The 19,726-nt window shown below is 45.5% G+C and overlaps 1 long non-coding RNA gene across 1 annotated transcript; it reads left to right on the forward strand.

The window, feature by feature from the left end:
* The first annotated feature begins 15,449 nt into the window (after positions 1–15,449).
* LOC310832437 lies at positions 15,450–18,518 on the forward strand. Its single transcript, XR_014558302.1, has 3 exons — positions 15,450–15,935; positions 16,906–17,026; positions 18,163–18,518. It is a non-coding gene; the product is annotated as an uncharacterized lncRNA (long non-coding RNA).
* The last annotated feature ends 1,208 nt before the right edge of the window (positions 18,519–19,726 follow it).

The raw sequence follows: 19,726 nt of genomic DNA on the forward strand, positions 1-19,726 counted from the left end.
GTGATAAAGTGGGATATCAAATCCAAACTCTTCTTCTTCACCATCCCTGACTACTGGTCCTGCTAGCTAGGAATGAAGGGAGGTGTAGTTCCAAAACAGCTGGAGACCCAAGTTTGGGAAACACTGGTCTACACTGACTGGCAATGACTCTCCAGATTGTCGTACAGGGGTCTTTCTCAGCCCTACCTGAAGATGCTGGGTTGAACTTGGGACCTTTGCATGGAAAGAGGAAGCTGGGTGACTGAGCTACTGGCCTTCCCTGAGGCCACCTCATTAGTCTATCCAGCTGTATTGCCTTGCTGTGCAGGGGTTGTCTCTGGGGCTGCGAGGAAAGCTGACTTTCCCTCTGAGATCACAGCCTTTTCCCTTAATCATAACTCAAGAGACCCTTTCGCATTGGTGGTTGCTGTCCTGGAGCCAGGAGATGCCATCATTGGGCTGGGCGGTAAAACAAGATGTTTGAAATCAGGCAAAATATTTGAGTACATGCAGCAGGAGGGAAGCCAAAATGCTGAGAACCACCAAGTCTAAGATTAAACAGAAGTAATAAGAGGAGTAAACCCTCGTCTGGCTCTAACCCTCAGTTTCTAATCATCTCTTGGGCCAGCGCCATCCATGGCATTATAACAGCTAATCCCTTTTTTGCACTCTCAGATTGTGGGGGAGATTACATCTCGTTTGCCTGAAGAAAGACACATGGCAGCCTGCTGTTAGTGGGTCCCTTGCAAGAGCATTTCTGCAAGCTGAGCAGCACCACAGACCCCACTTGTGGGGTGCAGCTGACTTTGAACTGTGTCCCGACTATTGCTTACTCTCTCTAGTTAATCTGCCTGGGGCTTTTTTTGGTCCTCTCCACCAGAGGATTTTTTTAACCCTCTACAGGCAGAAGCTGATCATCAGCCAACACAGTTCTGCAGTGACAGTAGCAGAGTTCAGGACACACAGAAGCTTCGTGTTCTACTTTTATTTATTATTGCATTTATATTCCAACTTCTTTCAGTTCCCACCTACCCATTTTATAATCACCAAGGCTGCAGGTTCGATCCCCATAAGGGACAGCTGCGCATTCCTACATTGGGGGGAGGGCTGGACTAGATTGGTGTTTCCCAAAGTGGGCACTGTATTAACACTAAGCTCACCTTGCATCCTGGGGGAAAATTTCCTGCATGGCACTGGAGTGCACCACGTATTGTACAATTCACTTGGTGTGACTGAAAGGCCACGCCACCTTTAAAGACTAGGTAGCACAATGTGCCAGAGATGCTGGCAGGTAGATCAACTGCCTTGTTTGTCACACTGCAATAGCAGCTTCTTAGAAGAAGGTGATGCTGACCCGTTGTCCACAGCACATTGATGCTACTAGTGTGGGTGGCCAGAAGGAGGCGCTGCAATTCATAGACTCAGAGGCTGTTATGTGAGTCCAATGAGGTCTCAACTGGCCCCACAGAGAGAGCCCTGAGTTCTGCTCCAAGGAAACCCCAGCCCTGTGCAGAGCTTAGTTCTACAACCTTGTGCCAGATCTATAGAATGGATATTGTGCCTTCCTAGTTCAGTGTTCTTCCCAAGAGAGCTTTAGGCTTGGATTTCCCAAATGGCTGCCTCCCCAGAGGGTGGCATTAAATTAAGGTGAATTTCAAAATACAGCATGCACTGTGGCAGGGATCGGGAAACTGTGGCCTGTGGATTAGATGCAGCTCTCCAAGTCTTCCCATCTGGACTGTAGGCCTCTCCTCCTCAGTTCTCTCACCTCCTTTCCAATTCCTGGCTTATCTGTTTCCTTAGTGCGCGCACATGCACAAACCCTCCAGCAAATTTCAGACCAGGGGGGACTGGTCCAAATCTGAACCTTTTCATGGGTGTGGGTAGGTGTTTAACTATGGCCACCCACTGCCGTCCCAATCCAGACTGGGGCTTCTACGTGTACAATAAACAAATGGGTCCTTTTTCAGCAGTGAAATTTTCAGGTGCAGAGGCCCCAATCCAGTTCAGGTGAAGGCACAGTTTGGGGAACGGAGTGTTAAAGGTTTTTTTAAATCAACCAACCAACCAACCAACCAACCACCCTGACTATTTACTCCAGAGTCCTGATCTGGATTAGTCCCCCCAGTGTGTGAGTTCCCTATTTGCATTTGAAAGAAATTTCCCATTGGGATGAATGGAGGGAAGGGAGGTTTGTCCCCAATAAAAATCGAAACTGAGGCTTGTGAGTGGTGTGATGCGTGTGAGAAAGAGAATTAATGGATTGAGGATGAATGGGATGTTCTGGGTGTGAGTAAATGGATAGAGATTGCTCTCTCTCTCTGTGTGTGTGTGTGTGTGTGTGTGTGTGTGCATACTTGAAAGAGAGAGAGTGCTGCATGCTGACTTTTAGAGCTGGTGGTCATGAACACTGTTATCTCCAGCCACACCCACCATTGACATGACATGGACATATCCCCCCCCCCCCGGAAATGTGGGCCTCAGTGTGTGTGTGTGGGGGGGGTTCTCCCAATCCTGTATTGTGGCACAAAGTGAGTGGATGAATGTGTGTCCTTCGAAGGGGGGGGGGGAGATTTTTCAAAAAATTGGTCACAAGGGTAGAAGCCCTTTGGGTGTGTTTCTTTGGAGGGAAGCTTATAATAACAAAGTATGTTTGCAATAACTCTTGCTTTGCATATCTTATCTTACTGTTTTTGCTAGTTTGCAACCCAATAGCCCAAACCTCTGGCTGCATCATCTTCATCCATCAGAGATGGGGCTGGCTTGACCAGCCAGGCGGTGTTTTGAACGCAGGTAGTGGAACGGGTGGTGGTGGTGGTGGGTGGTGGTGGTTACCACCGACCTGTGAAGCATTTGGGCTGTGCTGCTTCCCTGATTTACAGCTGAGCTCCAAAGATTAGATTTATCCTTCTTTTGCCTGGTCTGCTGGCAAGGGAGAGCACGATGCATGCAACCTATCCAGATGCACATCTAGGATGTTGCCGTCACCATCTTTTGCAAAAATAGTAAGAAAAATTACTCACTGGACTTGCAGCACAAAGGAGAAGATGCATTTCCACCCAGCAGGGATGCTGTGGCACTGAAGCTTTTTTGAGTCAGACACAGTGGTTCCACCTAGCTCAGCAATGTCTACACCAGTGTTTCCCCAACTGGGGACTACAAGTCCCATCATCCCTGACCACTGGTCTTCCTAGCTAGGGATGATGGGAGTTGTAGTCCATAAACAGCTGGAGACCCAAGTTTGGGAAACAGCGGTCTACAATGATTGGCTGTGGCTCTCCCAGGCAGGGGGCATTCCCAGGCTTACCAGGAGATGCTGAGGATTGAACCTGGGACCTTGGGCAGAATGAGAAACTGAAATTGACAGATCAGTCAATTCTCTACTTGCCTCCTGTGTGTCTCTGCTTAAGCTGCTCTGGAACTTGACCTCTGCCTGGCTTTGGTGAGATACCTCTTCTAGCCCCTCTTGGATTGACAGTCCCAAATCCCAGCTGCCTGGATCCTGACACTGGCCAAGCAGATGCTGAATGGGGGAGGTTATTGAACAACTGTCTCTCTCCAAGGGAAACAAGTTGTCCTATTGGAAAGAAATTCTCTCTGCCGTTTTGGCTCTCAGGCTGTGACACTCAGCCTTGCACAAATTACACCCCTTGGTCTACTAGGGATGTGAAGTGCTGTGTGCTGCTGGCTGAACGGAAGCATTGTATGCCCTATAGTGAGTCAGATCCATCAAGCTTGGTATTGTCTTCTATGACTGGCAATAGCTTGCCAGGCTCCCAGGCTGAGAAAGGTGTTTCCTATTAAAGAACCTTTTATTGAGGGTGAAAGAGGAGAGCGCAAAATATGGTCTGAAGCTCAACATCAAAAAAACGAAGATCATGGCCACTGGGCCCATCACCTCCTGGCAAATCGATGGGGAAGAAATGGAGGCAGTGAGAGATTTTACTTTCTTGGGCTCCATGATCACTGCAGATGGTGACAGCAGTCACGAAATTAAAAGACGCCTGCTCCTTGGGAGAAAAGCAATGACAAACCTAGACAGCATCTTAAAAAGCAGAGACATCACCTTGCCAACAAAGGTCCGTATAGCTAAAGCCATGGTTTTCCCAGTAGTGATGTATGGAGGTGAGAGCTGGACCATCAAGAAGGCTGATCACCAAAGAATTGATGCTTTTGAATTATGGTGCTGGAGGAGACTCTTGAGAGTCCCATGGACTGCAAGAAGATCAAACCTATTCATTCTTAAGGAAATCAGCCCTGAATGCTCACTGGAAGGACAGATTGTGAAGCTGAGGCCCCAATACTTTGGCCACCTCATGAGAAGAGAAGACTCCCTGGAAAATACCCTGATGTTTGGAAAGATGGAGGGCACAAGGAGAAGGGGACGACAGAGGACGAGATGGTTGGATAGTGTTCTCGAAGCTACCAGCATGAGGTTGACCAAACTTCGGGAGGCAGTGGAAGACAGAAGTGCCTGGCGTGCTCTGGTCCATGGGGTCACGAAGAGTCAGACATGACTAAACAACTAAACAACAACAATCATCTGCTTCCTTTTACTGGAGAGCCTGGGGATTCAACCTGGATCTTCTACATTCAGCATATAGGCTGTACTGCTAAGTTGGGGGTCGCTCCTTCACCTCACCCTGGTTTCAGCCAACAACATCTCTAGCAAAGCAGGCGAGAGAAGTGGAATTTTTTTCTTGATGGGAGGGGGCATTATTCGTATTCTCCATCATTCCAGTGCATGGGAGCATGAGCCGCACACTAAGCCATCCCCCGTTGATTGTTCTTTTCAGAGAGGTACATTCAACATCACAATGCAGCATAAGACAGAGGCACAAAGCAGCTACAGAAACTTGCAAAAGCTCTTTTCTCCTTCTTGTAAGAGATGAATGAGAAGTTCTGATTTTTATCTCTCAACCAATAACATGTTGGAACCTCTTCTCCTTTCTTGCTTAAAAGCAATCATTTTTAAATATATATATATATATATATATTAAAATGATATCACTTAAACTTTTCCATTTGGAAAGCCCCCTCCAAAACAAAGCTTCTATTTCTCTCTCCAATGAGAGAAGAAGCTTTCTTTATTTCTATGGACCAATATCAAGAGGAGAGCCTTGAACTAAAAATCCAAACTGACTGTAAGTTTGTTCAGGGTGCAGACAGTTGTTTATCTCTGTTCTCCTCACAGAGCTACCATTCCCTGTTAAACCACCTTGGGAACTATAGCTCTGTGGAGGGAATAAAGGTCTCCCAACAACTCTCATCACCCATAACAAACTACCCAGGAATCTTTGGGGGGGAAGCCATGGCTGTTAATGTGGCGTGTTAGTGTTTTAATGTATTGTGCAGATGGGGCCCAGGTCCAGCCACCATTCCTAGAGGCAGCACTGAATATCAGAAGAGCCCTGATCAATCAAGACAAAGTGTGTCCACCTAGCCAGCCCAGCATCCCTTTTCTCACACTAGCCAGCCAGGTGCTTCTGGGAAAAGGTTAAGCAAAAAAAAAATGGATGTAGCGTGCCATATTAGAAGCAAAAAAACTTGTTTTGATGAAATGGAAGAGCTGCAAAAAGATTCCATTGAGCACATGGATTGACAATATGGGCAGACTAGCTAATACGAATGAATTGCATGTCGACGCAAATTAAGAATAGATAAATATGAAGACATCTGGAAGGAATACTTAAGCAATAAGGCGGACAGTGGTGGGAAGTAGGGGGAGGAGAGGTGGGGAAACATTGTTAAAAAGGTGTAGTTATAGGTATATCAGTACTTAAATCTGACTTGCTAAATTGTGTTATTAGTGTTATTGTGGTTTTCGTTGTATGTGTTTTTTGTGGTTGTTGTTTGTATTGAAAAAATGATTAATTAAGAAAAGGAAAAAAGCAAAGCATGAAGACAACAGGCCTCCCAGCAACTGGAATATGATGTTAAATTGCCTCTGAACCACCAGCTGGTTCAAGCGAAAGAGCCCACAATCCTGTTCTCACAGTGGCCAACTGTCAAGGAGCTGTCAGGAAAGTGCAGGTGATCCACAGGGCAGGAAGAATGTGAGGCATACAATGCAATCAGCTTGGGACTGCTGAAACTGACCACTGGTCCTGCCCTTCCCCTCTAGCCTCTCCCAAGCAGACGAAGTCTGAGTCAAAGGAGTGGGCTCCTCCTCTGGGCCTGTCTGGCGCATTGCTTAGCAAGTGGTGCTCCAGAGCATGGTGCTTCTGACAGAGGAAGTAGAACACCCATTGGACTCTCCCCAGGTCACTGGCTGCACTCTGTGCCCTCTTTAAGTGCCTTTGTTTGGTTAGAACAGGATTTCCCAAACTTGGGTCTCCAACTGTTTTTGGACTACAATTCCCATCATCCATGAGTCATTGATTGATGTATAAGCTAAACAAGCTATAGGTTGGGACCCCACTCTCTTGGGGGCCCCCAAAAAAATTAAAGAAAAGAAACCTGGATGTACATTTCCAAAATATAAGATAAAAAACAAATAAAATAAAATCTACATACAGGAACAGTGGCAAATGGCTTTAGATACCTATTAGGTCCATAAGTTACCATAGAGCATATATTCAACACAAAAAACAGTGACAATTTGTTGTTGACAAAGGACAGCTGGACATATAAAGGGCCCCATTACCTTCAGTAGCTTAGGGCCTCATCAAACCTCATCCAGTCCTGTCCATGACCACTGGTCCTGCTAGCTAGGGATGATGGGAGTTATAGTCCAACAACAGCTGGATGCCCACATTTGGGAAACCCTGGGTTAGAAGGTGCCCTCAAACTGCCTCTTGCTTGGCTGGCTGGAGAAATGTATGTTGGGGTGGAGGTTCATAGAAAACAATGGTGCTGATGATACATAGCCTACAATATAAAGGTATGTGTGACACCTGTTTCTCCGCCTACTTTTGCATCTGGCTGAACCCAGTGCTGGCATCAGGATGTTGCCCTTGGACTGAACAAGGTTCCCTTCCTCTCCCTGGTATAAATTGTGGCAACGTTTTTATTTTTTCTCCTCCTTTTATAATTGTTATTTGAGAGCTTCCTTCCTGGGAACGCTGTAGACAAAGTGCTAGGCTGTCGTGAAATGCAAACCCGGAAAAGAAACCCACTCACTGGCTAACAAGTGGCCCACGCAACAAAAATAAGAGGCCATTATCTTCGGTAGGGACAGCAGACCCGTTGTTTCAAGCGAGGGTTGGTTTTCCACTCTGCAGACTATAAAAGGAATCCATCACTAGCGAAGTGCTAAATGACTCAATGTACCATTCATGTTACTTATTAAACACTTTGGCTAATTAGGAGAAGGGAAAAATAGCAAGGAGGCCCCTTTCAGCAGAGGCCAAGAAGAGGGATCCTCAAGTTGCACTGCAATAAAGCAGAAGAGGCAGTGGATTCTTGATGGAATCCGGCCATTTTTGCTGCTTTGGGAAATTATCTTTTTTTTTTTTTTTTGGAGCACCCAGAGACTTCCTCCAGAGCTTTAGTAATCTTCAGACATCACCACCCTACCCCATGGCTTGACAGCTCACATTCTTTGATATTGCAGTGGCCCCAACCTGGGCAGCAATCCCGTGGTTCAGCTGCTGCTGGGGGTGGTCTTACGCCTTTCTGCAACCTTACTAGAGTTGGGTCATTTTGCTGCCAGGGAATATATTTCTCACATTGTTGTTGTTTAGTCGTTTAGTCGTGTCCGACTTTTCGTGACCCCATGGACCAGAGCACGCCAGGCACTCCTGTCTTCCACTGTCTCCCGCAGTTTGGTCAGACTCATGTTTGTAGCTTCGAGAACACTGTCCAACCATCTCGTCCTCTGCCGTCCCCTTCTCCTTGTGCCCTCCATCTTTCCCAACATCTTTCCCACATTACAGACAGGCAAACCCAGTTTGGCCAGCGAGCTCACACCCTACAACCGGCTGCAGCCAATCACGGACGCCCCTGCTAAGCATACATGGATATGCAAGCAGGCAAGTTTCATAATTGCACTTCACACTTCTGAGCATAAACTTAAAAAATCACGGGTCCACACTTGAGGGGGGGCGGGTAATGTGTGGAGGGTCCTGCAGAGTTGTTCAGAAGGCTCGATTAAGGTTGTTAAGATAAGAAGGAACGATCCAGTTGACTCTTGACGCTAATTACCAAGAACTACAAGCTTAGCTCTAAATGCTTTGTTTGCCAGAAACTTCACTGAAACCGAGTTGCGCTGTGATGATAAGGCGTGTTGGCTCTTTTATCTGCGCATGTGAGCATTTGGGTTATGTGTTCTCCTGATCAGTTTGTTTGCCTTTGTGTGTGTTCTACAAGGTGGAGGGAAAGAGCCCGTCATTGGAAACAGTATAAATAATTCCATATGGCCTTTCATCAGAGATGGCTGTTTATATTAATAACTCATCATTTTTCTGGCAAATCACAGGCTGAACTCCCCTCCGCACCCCCTGCAGTTCGACTCCAGTTAGTTGACTACTTAAGAAATGTATCCTTTGCCTTTTGGCTGGCTCCTCCATGGCTGTGTGGAGTAAGGATGGGATACAACCCCTTTGCTGGCATCTGGAAGGCACAACTGGGAGCCAGAGAGGGCCTTGACAGTATTGGAAACAATTAGGGTTTCATATAAGGACATCAGAAGAGCTTCCTGGACCAGATTAGTGGCCAATCAGATGCCTATGGGAAGCTCCAAAGCAGAACCTGAGCACAACAACATTCTCCGCTCCTGTGGCTTCCAGCAACTGGCATTCAGAAGCATAGTGCCTCCATTGGTGGAGCAAGAACATAGCTATCCAGGTGAGTGGTTCCATGGATTTGGCCAACCCTCTTCTAAATCCCTCCAAGTTGGTGGGCAGCCCTGCCTGCTGTTTAACTGTGTAAGGTGTGAACAAGTCTACACTGGTCTACACTGAAAGAGTGGCTCTCCAGGCTTTCAGGTGGAGGTTATTTACCAGCCCTACATGGAGCTGTCAGGGCTTGAACCTGAGAGCTTTTGCTTGCAAAGGAGATGCTCTACTATTGTATTATGGGCTCTTTCCCAAGTGGTTCACAGCCTACCATTCCGCAGTCTGCCAATTGCTACAGTTATTGAATTGTCGATAGTCCACTGTGGACAATTACATTTCTGTAGCCCAAAGAACAAGTGTTCTCTGGGCTTCTAAATCATTAGAAGGAATGTCCTCAATGACCCACTTGTTAGTTGGCTAGGTGATCCTCCCTGTCTGCTCCAGAAACTTTCTGCCTCTCCATTGCCATTGGAGACTGGACCTGGCCAACATTTGTGTACAGTACTGGGAGGTTAAAGCAACATTTTGAGCAAATAATCATGTGATGCCATTCACAGGACGGTGTGTCACCAGCTTTGCAATGGAATACAACTCATACAACATTTGCTTGCTGAACAGGGGAGACTCAAGTAAACTGAGAGTAACTCTTGCTCTCTGTCTTAGTGAAGGGCAGCTGGGAAATCTGTAATAATCTGAATTGCAGGCCTGGTACAGCTCATTTGGGGTAGCAACTTAATGGCCTCCAAGACTTCACTTCTGTTAGTCTTGATTGAAGAACAGGGAGATGCCTAGATGGAACCTTTGCCAGTCTTGCTGCTGTGGAATTCGAACTCGGGGAAAGGATGGCAGGCACCTGTACTCCTTGATTGCTGTGTGTTTCTTGTCCATTAAAATAGCTTTTGACCCAAGGACACCACAGCTTTCTTTCTGGACAACCTGTTAAGCCTGCAAATCTTTATGTAACAAAAGACATTTGTAAGAGGAGATTGAAAATAGACCATGCAACAGCTTTCTGGAATTCCTCCCATTGTGGGGACAGTGCTGGGTGAACTGGAAGCACTGTCAACCACCACAACAACAACTTTCTTATTTATACCTCGCCCATCTGACTGGGTTGCCCCAGCCAGATGTTTTATTAAACATTTAAAAACTTCCCTATACAGGGCTACCTTCTGATGTCTTCTAAAGGTTGTACAATTACTTATCTCCTTGACTTGGAGGTCATATAACTCCATACCCTTCATCCTACCATACCCTCCAACATTTATCTGACGAAAATAGGAACGGCCTAAAGAAAAGCAGGACATTCCGAGATCAAATCAGAAACCGGGACAGCTTCTGTAAATCCGGGACTGTCCCTGGAAAAGAGGGACACTTGGAGGATCTGCAAATTGCAGTAATCCAGTCTAGAGGCTTAGGTTACCAGTGAATGGACTACAGTGCTCAAGTTATACAGAATCCAGAACCTACGTAGCACTCTTATGTACTGCACACACACACACAAACATGACAGAGGCACATCTGTCTTCAACAACATTTTTTAAAAAGTATATTCAGAAATCCCAGCAATAAGTTCATGTTGTCTCATATATATATATATATATATATATATGCAGGTTTTGGTGTCCTCGGGTGTCTTCCCGTGTAAAAGTTGGGGTGTCTAGGCGACGTTTCGACGAGGTCTCACTCGTCATCTTCAGGCTGGTGCTTTCGGCTTCTTGTTACTGGAACAGAGCGGGATCTCAATGTTTGAGTTCCTTTAAATACTGTAGAGGGGGTGTGGTGTCTAGCCTCCAATGTTCTGGGCAGAGAGGAAGTTCCCAGGCTAGTGTGCCTTTTCTTCTTTTGTTCCTTAATTACTTGAGAGATACCTTGAGTGATTTCTTGAGTGATATCCTGAGTACCACTTAGGTGGGTCATTAGGTGTGGATTAGTTGCTAAAGTCTTTGTGTCTTGACCTCTTGAACTTTGTGAAGAGTTTTCCTGAGAAGATGGCTGTATTGCACTTAGTTGTGCTTTGGCTTGGCTTCGTGTATAGGGGCGAGCTGTGGTTTTGTGGCTTGTGTCAGCCAGATCTGTGTAGGGATTGCAGGGGGGTGCAGCATCCGGAGGTGCCACCATGGATTGGCTACTGGATGGTGTCAGTAATTCATCTGTGGAGAGGGTCTGGGTTTGGGTCTGGTGTGGTTGATTGGTGTTGGCGTTCTGTGTGCCTCTGGATCTGGTGTCAGTTTTTGTGGGGAGGGCTAATTTCCAGATGTCTGGCAAGCGGGATGTGTCGTCACGCTTGTTCATGTTGTGAGGGTGTTTCTCTATCTCGATGGCTTCCATGATTATTCTCTTGTGGTGATGTTCCGTGTTAAAGAGCAATTTGGAATCTGCAAAATTAATTTCGTGTCCTGTTTCTTTCATGTGTTGGAAAAGAGAGGAAGTTTTTTCTTCTTTTTTGACGGCATTCTTGTGTTCTGCGATACGTGCATTTATTCGTCTGTTTGTTTGTCCAATGTACGTGGCTGGGCAGACTTTGCAGGGTATTTCATAGATCCCTTGGTTTTCCAACTGGATTTTATCCTTGGGGTTTCTGAGGATATTGGCTATTTTTTGGTTGGTGCAAAAGGCTGTTTTGATATTGTGTTTATGGAGGATTTTGCTAATTTTATCTGTAGTGCCCTTGATATAAGGAAGGAGGGCCATGCCATTGTTTTCTTCTGTGTCTTGGTTTTTGGGGGGTGTTTCCTTTTGGATTAGCTTCGTAATCCTGTTTTGCTGGTATCCATTGGCAATTAACACATTTGAGAGATTCTGTAACTCAGTTGTCAAGTGGTCTTTGTCAGCCAGGCGTTTGGTTCTGGAGATGAGAGTCTTGGCTACGGAGTTTATTTGTGCAGGGTGGTGGTGTGATTGTGCATGTAAGTAGCGGTTGGTGTGTGTTTTTTTCTGGTAGATAGTGTGTCCTAGGGAGCCATCAGGTTTTTTGTAGATTAGGACGTCAAGGAAGGGAAGTTGGTTGTTGGCTTCTATTTCCATAGTGAATTGTATTTTGGGGTGTAAGTTGTTGAGATGTGTGAGGATAGCTTCCTCACACATCTCAACAACTTACACCCCAAAATACAATTCACTATGGAAATAGAAGCCAACAACCAACTTCCCTTCCTTGACGTCCTAATCTACAAAAAACCTGATGGCTCCCTAGGACACACTATCTACCAGAAAAAAACACACACCAACCGCTACTTACATGCACAATCACACCACCACCCTGCACAAATAAACTCCGTAGCCAAGACTCTCATCTCCAGAACCAAACGCCTGGCTGACAAAGACCACTTGACAACTGAGTTACAGAATCTCTCAAATGTGTTAATTGCCAATGGATACCAGCAAAACAGGATTACGAAGCTAATCCAAAAGGAAACACCCCCAAAAACCAAGACACAGAAGAAAACAATGGCATGGCCCTCCTTCCTTATATCAAGGGCACTACAGATAAAATTAGCAAAATCCTCCATAAACACAATATCAAAACAGCCTTTTGCACCAACCAAAAAATAGCCAATATCCTCAGAAACCCCAAGGATAAAATCCAGTTGGAAAACCAAGGGATCTATGAAATACCCTGCAAAGTCTGCCCAGCCACGTACATTGGACAAACAAACAGACGAATAAATGCACGTATCGCAGAACACAAGAATGCCGTCAAAAAAGAAGAAAAAACTTCCTCTCTTTTCCAACACATGAAAGAAACAGGACACGAAATTAATTTTGCAGATTCCAAATTGCTCTTTAACACGGAACATCACCACAAGAGAATAATCATGGAAGCCATCGAGATAGAGAAACACCCTCACAACATGAACAAGCGTGACGACACATCCCGCTTGCCAGACATCTGGAAATTAGCCCTCCCCACAAAAACTGACACCAGATCCAGAGGCACACAGAACGCCAACACCAATCAACCACACCAGACCCAAACCCAGACCCTCTCCACAGATGAATTACTGACACCATCCAGTAGCCAATCCATGGTGGCACCTCCGGATGCTGCACCCCCCTGCAATCCCTACACAGATCTGGCTGACACAAGCCACAAAACCACAGCTCGCCCCTATACACGAAGCCAAGCCAAAGCACAACTAAGTGCAATACAGCCATCTTCTCAGGAAAACTCTTCACAAAGTTCAAGAGGTCAAGACACAAAGACTTTAGCAACTAATCCACACCTAATGACCCACCTAAGTGGTACTCAGGATATCACTCAAGAAATCACTCAAGGTATCTCTCAAGTAATTAAGGAACAAAAGAAGAAAAGGCACACTAGCCTGGGAACTTCCTCTCTGCCCAGAACATTGGAGGCTAGACACCACACCCCCTCTACAGTATTTAAAGGAACTCAAACATTGAGATCCCGCTCTGTTCCAGTAACAAGAAGCCGAAAGCACCAGCCTGAAGATGACGAGTGAGACCTCGTCGAAACGTCGCCTAGACACCCCAACTTTTACACGGGAAGACACCCGAGGACACCAAAACCTGCATTCCTGTACCCGTGAAAATCTACGAAAGCATATATATATATATATATATATATATGGGGGGTCAAGTAGAGGACAGCCAAGAAACCTTGCCTGACCTCAGGCTTGGATTAATATGAAGTAGAGATAGAAGAGGGAAATAACTCTGCCTCTCTCACACTTTGTATCTCTCTCCCCTCCGTCTTCCCTTAACGGCATTTAAAGTTGTCTTCACTTTGTCTGCCAAATTCCCTCTTGGCCTGTTCATGTTTTTTGTTTTTTTCTAAAGCATCTCTGCCTGCATCTAATATTCAAGTAGGGTTGTGCAAGACAGAAGCTTCTTAGCCGAAGCAGGGATATCAAGGAAACTCAATAATAATGCACTTCAAATGGTACCATGGAGGAGATTTGTCTTGCAAAATCTTAACAAGGGAACGACAGCAGCTACTCCGACACCATTTGAATCCATTATTCATGAAAGGGATTCTCAGAAGGGTCCACAGCCTCAAATCTACCAGTTGTTGCTGTCTCGTGAATATACAAAGCTAAGCTCATTTAAGGAAAGATGGGGAAATGTTGAGGATGCCAATTACTATAGGCTGTGCGAGGTAAACTGCACCCACCTGCAAATTCCCATTGCGTTAACGTACAGGAGGACCATTATGAGTTAGTGTATCATCAGTGTTGTCTGAAACATTACCGTCTGACCTATTCAGATAGAAACAATACTTGCTGGAATTGTGCCCAGGAATGAATTCTTGCATGCCTGGTGGATTTGCTGAGACAAAATTATTGGGGGTTGATGTAAACTTGCACATACATTTAGTGATGCCATGGGATTATTCTGTTCCCCCGGGTCCATTGTTGATGTGCTTTGGCTATTTCTTTACAGGGTTTTCTTTGCAGTGGCACCTAGTATTGTGGAAAAGTCTCACTCAGAGATCTAGCAGGCCCCCTCAGTGATGTATTTCTGCCAGCAATTAGAAACATTTCTGCTTACCCAGACATTTGTGGGTTGCTGATTGCTGACACATTTTTGCTCTCTGTACGCTGTGCTTATTTTACGTCGCTTTCTTTCCTGGTATATTTTGATTTGTTTTGTTGTAACATTGTTCTAATGATGTTGGACGCCATGTGAAAAGCAGTACAGTGGTACCTCTAGTTAAGGACTTAATTTGTTCTGGAGGTCCGTTCTTAACCTGAAACTGTTCTTAACCTGAAGCACCACTTTAGCTAATGGGGCATCCTGCTGCCGCCGCACCAATTTCTGTTCTCATCCTGAAGCAAAGTTCTTAACCCGAGGTACTATTTCTGGGTTAGTGGAGTCTGTAACCTGAAGCGTCTGTAGCCCAAGGTACCACTGTACAGGAGTGTTTTCTAATAAATAAATATTTGGATACAGTGGGTCAAGGGGAAAAAAAAGAACAAATTTAGAACTTCCAAATAGCCACCATGATTTTACACTGCAATCCTAATCATTTCTGCTTGGAAGTAAGTCCTATTGAATTCAGTGGGGTTTACTAATGGGACACGGATGGTGCTGTGGGTTAAACCACAGAGCCTAGGACTTGCTGATCAGAAGGTTGGCGGTTCGAATCCCCACGACGGGGTGAGCTCCCATTGCTCGGTCCCTGCTCCTGCCAACCTAGCAGTTTGAAAGCACCTCAAAGTGCAAGTAGATAAATAGGTACCGCTCTGGCAGGAAGGTAAACGGCGTTTCCGTGCGCTGCTCTGGTTCGCCAGAAGTGGCTTAGTCATGCTGGCCACATGACCCGGAAGTTGTACGCCGGCTCCCTCGGCCAATAAAGCAAGATGAGCACTGCAACCCCAGAGTCCGTCACGACTGGACCTAATGGTCAGGGGTCCCTTTACCTTTTTAAGTGGGGTTAGTATTGCAGGCTTATTTATCCAATCATAGAGGGATCCATCAGTTCCTTTATTGAAAGAATGGTTGATGAAGACACAAGGACTGAATGAAATGTCAAAATTGGTAGAACACCTACCCCTGAGAGAAAGTGGCTAAGAACAATTAAAAATTAAACCACACCACCCCCTGCCCCAGTACAGCCCTTAAGAAGTTGCTGGGCTAGAAGGAGTCTTGGTCAGAACCAGCAGGACCCATCTTATGTTGCCATCTTGGAGTCTGATTGTTGAGCCGAGAAATTCCAGAACAGATTGCAAATACTGAAGCAGCAGATGACACTGGCAGCTCAGCTAGGCAGGGCACGTTCTGTTCCCACTGCGATCTGATACATCCGCCGCAAAGGGCTGCTGGAGCAGTTGACACCAGCAACACGGGAGGTGCTGGGAGCAGTGTGGAAGCCAAGTCTGGACAGTCTTGTGCCATCTGCCTCTGCGGGCTGCTTGCTGTGGGAGGAATGGAGTTGAATGCTGAGACAGACATGACAGTGGATGGAAGCCACATGGTTAGCTGTGGCATTTGACCTCTCTGGGCTAGAGCTTGTGATTTAGGAACTGAGCCATGCACCCGGCAGAAGCACATGTCCAAGACCTTTCCGCATTGCACCTATCAAAGGCTGCAGGTGGAGAAGGAAGTGGATGGATGTTTCATCTCACCCATACAGCAATGGGTCAGGGGAAGAGGCTAGAGCTCAGTGTGTCTGCTTTGCATGCCCAAGGTCCCAAGTTTGATCCCTGACATCACCAGGTAAAGTAGAGAAGCAGCAACCTAATGGGAAAGGTGTTTTCAGAAACCCTACCTGTTTCAAAAGCCAGCGTGGTGTAGTGGTTAAGAGCAGCGGACTCGTAATCTGGTGAACTGGGTTTGATTCCCTGCACCTCCACATGCGGCTGCTGGGTGACCTTGGACTAGGCACACTTCTCTGAAGTCTCTCAGCCCCACTCACCTCACAGAGTGTTTGCTGTGGGGCAGGAAGGGAAAAGGAGATTGTTAGACGCTTTGAGACTCCTTTGGGTAGTGATAAAGCAGGATATCAAATCCAAAACTATTGCAAGTTGCTGCAGGAGAGGGACTGTAACCAGTATCAAGGGAGGGCTTTTTCTAGGACCCAAGTGAAAACTGTTAAGTTCCTGGTTTATTTTTGCTATGGCCAAGAGGTGTAATATTGTGTTGTTGTTTTTTAAAGTTATTTATTTTTTCAGATTTTACAATTTTACAATCAATTATCCAACAACCAACATAAAAACAAGATTTCCAAGAATCTCCTGTACTTCCCTCCTACCCTTTGTGGGTCCTTTTGTTAACCATTTCCTCCTGCATCTTTTATAATAATCCCAATCTTTTACATCTCCACTCTATCAAAAATTCAACATTAAACTACAAGTGTTATTCCAATAATTGGTGTAATATTGTTAATGTAATTTTGTTATACTGTATTTATAGAACTGATAACTTTTTTTTTTGGTACGATGTTATATTTGCTATTGTGTTGTTCTTTTGTTACATTCTTATGAAATTGTTTTGGTGTTCCATTTTCTTTTGCTTTGAACCTGTGTGTGTGTGTGTGTGTGTGTGTGTGTGTGTGTGTAAAAGCAGCATACAAATAAAATTATGAATGAATGAATGAATGAAATCCAAGACAGCTGTTGTGTGCATTTGAACTACTATATGAGCTGCAGAGTTCCATGAAAAGATTCCTCTCCTGTAAAATCCCTAGATCAGTTCCAGCACACCAAAAGTCAAGATGTGTCTCATTGACAGTCTGATCCTGTGGACATTTACTGAGGATGTTTACTGAAAAGTCAAGACCCCCTGATTTCAGTGGGACTTGATCGTGGGTAAGTATGCAGAAGAATTTAAAACATAATCATTTAATAGCTGCATTTTATACCCAAAGGCATGGGAAATTACTATACCAGTGAAATGATACAAATATACCCAGTATAAAACAACTCACTGTATAAATATATAAAAAGAGAACTAACCTTTTCCCTTAAAACACTATCTAAACTTAAAAAGTTGTGCCTTGCAGTTTTCCTTTCTTTCTCTTTCATCGTATACATGTATAAAGTAAAAAAGGTATAGGTACCCCTGACCATTAGTTCCAGTCGTGACTGACTCCGACTCATCTTGCTTTATTGGCTGAGGGAGCCGGCATACAGCTTCCGGGTTATGTGGCCAGCATGACTAAGCCGCTTCTGGCGAACCAGCACAGTGCACGTAAATGCCGTTTACCTTCCCGCCGGAGGGGTACCTATTTATCTATTTGCACTTTGACGTGCTTTCAAACTGCAAGGTTGGCAGGAGCAGAAAGAGACCCACAAAAACGAGAACCGACCAAACATCAGTGGGTGAAGGAAGTAGCTCAGTGGTAGTGCCTCTGCTTGGCATTCAGAAGGTCTCAGGTTCAATCCCCAGCATCTTCTGGTAGGGCTGGGAATGCTCCCTGCCCAGAAAGCTGCTGGCAGTCAGTGTAGAATATACTAAGCTAGATGGACCAATGCTCTGACTTGCCATAAGGAATCTCCCTATGTTCCTGTGTTCAGTAGCTCTCAATTTGTTTATGAGAACACAAGAAGAGCGTACTGGATCAGGCCAACGGCCCATCTAGTCCAGCATCCTGTTCTCATAAACAATGGCCAAACAGATGCTTGTGTGAAGCCTACAAGCAGGACCCCCAAGCACAAGAGCCCTCTCTCTTCCTGTGGTTCCCAGCTATAGCAAATGGAAGAGCTTTTGCTCACAGCACCTCCTCCCCTCCAAATAATTTTCAAGAACAAAACCTTGGACAGTATTTCCCCCTTTCCTCCTCTGCGATTGTTACTAGGCAGTCCTGCTCATCAATCTGTCCTCCACCCCCAGTTCCTGCACACACAGAGAAACACACAGAGATAGCTGCTCATTCCTCTCTCTTCCTCCCCCCACCCTGTCACACCAATATACTCTTTTGGTTCTGTTGATCTTTAATCTGCAGGTGGCACAGAAGACACCCAGGCAAAGGGAAATGACAGCACTCTCAAAACAACCTGTCTTGCTTCAGTAAACGGCAACCCTAAATCTGTGGCAAAGCCATGGGGTACCATCTCACCAGCAAAGGGCCTCTGAGGGAAAACTTCACTGAGGATGGAAGTGGGAGACTGCAAGTGCCCGCCCCCCCAGCAAAGATTTTGTCATTCAGGATGCTGAGCCCGAACGTGCAAAGGCTTCCATCGACCTGCCTCCAAGCTTAGAGAAACACAATACCTGCCCCCCACCAGACAGAGCTGAATTACCAGATAGGCAGAGTAGGCACTGGCCTATGGGCCTCATGCCTTCTAGGGCCCTTGCAACAACAGAAAAAAATAAATACAGTTTGTTTTGTGTAACAAAATTGGTTTATTAAAATTGTTGATTGGTAAAATAAAAAAAAGTATTAGGAGATGATTTGCGAGCCTTCTCTCCCCCCCCCCCCCCGGAGATTTTGACTGCCTAGGAGCTTCCACAGGGTTTAATCCAGCGCAGAAAAAAGAGGAGGCCTTTTCTACATAACAGACTTCTTTCCCCCTTGTCTGGCCATTTATTCTCTCTTGAGTTTGAAGCGCTATCTCTGCCTATTTGCCTCAACCTATATTCTCAACTGGGACATGGCTGTGCATGCAACAGTGGCAATGGGGCTGCGGGAGCTTTCTTACTTTTTATGGAAATGAAGGTCCAATCTCCCACAAACCCATACAGTCATGCATGCATATTTCTCTTCCGCCCTTCCCAAAGTGTCAGGCAGATAACAACTTTTAGCACATGGAGAGATCACTGCCACAGCCAGGGTGAATCATCAAATGCTTGCCGTTCTTAAGCTGTGTGATATCCAGAACATGGAGACCCAGCCCTATGACATGCCAGCATCAACCTGTGACGGCACTTAAAACCAGCTCTTTGAATTATATCTAACAGCCAGGTTAGGAGCACTTCCCAAATCAGCACAATTCATGAGGCCACTGTCTTTGGCTGCCTGTTGAGTAGAAAGTAGGGCTGAATGCCTCACTTGGCAAAGGAAGGAGTTTCTCAAGACGCCCCAAAGTTTGGTTGTCAGTCTTGTCACCGCCTTTGCTGTGGGCATCGCTTAGATTCCAAACACTGCTTAGCTGCCAAGTGACTGATGGCAGCTGCTTTGGCATGACTACGATCTAAATATTCCTCAGTTCCTCAGTTAACCTATTAGTTTTAATTATATACCACAGCCTCTTATTTTGTAACCTTAGAAATGAGCATTCTATGTTCACGGGTGGAGATGCATCTCCTCTCTCTCTCTCTCTCTCTCTCTCTCTCTCTCTCTCTCTCGTCTCCTCTCCCCCTGCAATCCTAATCACCGTCGCAACTCTGTTTAAAAAAAATAATTGTTGACAAGTGTAAAGTCTCGTCAACACAGCAGGAACAACTACGGCAAGAGCAAGAGTGAATGTCTGGTATGAGAGTCAAAAAATGGGGAAGGGTAACAAACCCTGACAGGCAGGCAATTAGAATAAAACTGTGAAGGATCATTAGTATTCATTACCAGAAAA

This window comes from Podarcis gaigeae (assembly GCF_964106915.1).
Source record: "Podarcis gaigeae genome assembly, chromosome: 15".
NCBI classification, from domain to species: Eukaryota; Metazoa; Chordata; class Lepidosauria; order Squamata; family Lacertidae; genus Podarcis; species Podarcis gaigeae.